Source organism: Solanum stenotomum, chromosome 10 (genome assembly GCF_019186545.1).
Source record: "Solanum stenotomum isolate F172 chromosome 10, ASM1918654v1, whole genome shotgun sequence".
NCBI classification, from domain to species: domain Eukaryota; kingdom Viridiplantae; phylum Streptophyta; class Magnoliopsida; order Solanales; family Solanaceae; genus Solanum; species Solanum stenotomum.
Genome location: NC_064291.1, coordinates 42,751,264 through 42,752,858, shown reverse-complemented (window position 1 = coordinate 42,752,858; position 1,595 = coordinate 42,751,264). Strand labels below are relative to the sequence as shown.

Sequence of the window (1,595 nt, the reverse complement as noted above, 5' to 3'; positions counted from 1 at the left end):
CGTCGTTGGCAACTGTGTTACTTAAGCGCATGGCACATATTGTGGTTATGCCAGGTATTACAAGAGAAATCATAGATAGTTTCTTCAACGATCTAATGCAAGAGAGGAAGAGGTGGTTTCAGGATGGAAAAACTCAGCCTCCTTGCCTAGCAGATGATTTTGGCACTCAAAATTGTATGTGCTCTGATAACAAGATGCATAACTAAATTCCTTGGAACCCATGACTTGAAATGGTCATGATTATCAAGTATGTTTTTACGCAGGAGTGACTCAATAAAATTTATGATCTAAATTCATCTAGATTTTGTTTGTTGTGTTTTTACGCGAAAGTGACTCAATAAAATTTGTAATGTAGAGTCATTTAGAGTTTTCAAATAAATTTTCATGTATATGTTGTTTGCAATTTTTTTATAACTTTTTACAATGTAAGGCATACTATTCATATGTAATTACTACTGATGCAAACAAGTAGAAGACATGCTTTGCTAACAGAAAAAAATGACAGATACAGAGGTTTAATGTAAAAAATCAAGGAGAAATCATGTAGATTTGAATCTCGAAATAGGATTAGTCACAAGGAACCGTGAAGTTTTTTAAAATTTTCAAACCAAGTACCTGACAAATGAGTAGATACTATTTGCATAAATCATCAAAGACTCTAATCATCTCTATTTACAATTATGTTTGTTTCTCTCAAATATTAGAGTAGAGTCTCTGCAGCTTTGGAGAACATAGCAAACCTCCTTCATTGATGGCCTACCAGATGAGTAAATACTAAACCATCGGCTCATGTTGCTTCTAGCATTAAGAAACGAAATACTGAAGAAGTTTCGAAAACTTCTTAAAAGAAAAAAATTGTAGTCGAAGAACCTGAGTCTAATTCAGAAACAGAAACAATGATGAAGATTGACAACTACCAGGACAGTAGTGTTGATGCTAGTAATAATATTGAGTCTAGTGAAGGGAAAAGTGATAGCAAGGAGAGTAGTATAGACACTAGTCTAGATGAGGATAATCCCATATCTTTGTCCATTTGTGCAAGAGATATCTCTGGAAAGTTGTATGACCTAGTGACGTGGTTAGATGAGATCGTTTCCAGCAAAAATCTCTGTAAGATCAAGGATGGCAGTTTATCGTTACTTTAGAAAAATTATGGTTGAACAAAAGTTTTATAATGAATTTAAGGGGTATTTGCTTTAGACACTTGAGGCATATTTCAAATTATTTTAAGTTCAATGGACAGATGGTCCATTATATGTTGTTGCGAAGTATGAAAAATGATAAAAATTACATGAAATTTGATTTTGTGTGAATGATAAGCCTGCATATTTTGGCATAAGAAAATTTGCATTGATTACGAAACTGAATATCTCAGCATACCACTGTGAATAAAAAATGACCAAAGTCCTTAGAAAAGGTGAGAATTTTCATTTCAAGATGACAAGGAACAAGAACATCACAGGTACAAAGTTGATGAGTTCAATCAAGGGTAACAAATTAAATAAGAAGCAGAAGTTGAAGTGCTCTTTAGTTTGGTTCGTCCACACGATGCTGCTTTGCCGTGATTGGTCTGAGATTGTGGATTCAAACCACCA

At 33.9% G+C, this 1,595-nt stretch overlaps 1 protein-coding gene across 1 annotated transcript in view; it reads right to left on the bottom strand.

The window, feature by feature from the left end:
- LOC125843008 (receptor-like serine/threonine-protein kinase At1g78530) overlaps positions 1–1,595 on the bottom strand; it is a 7,153-nt gene that overhangs the window by 671 nt on the left and 4,887 nt on the right. The gene's annotated exons all lie outside the window — the stretch shown is intronic.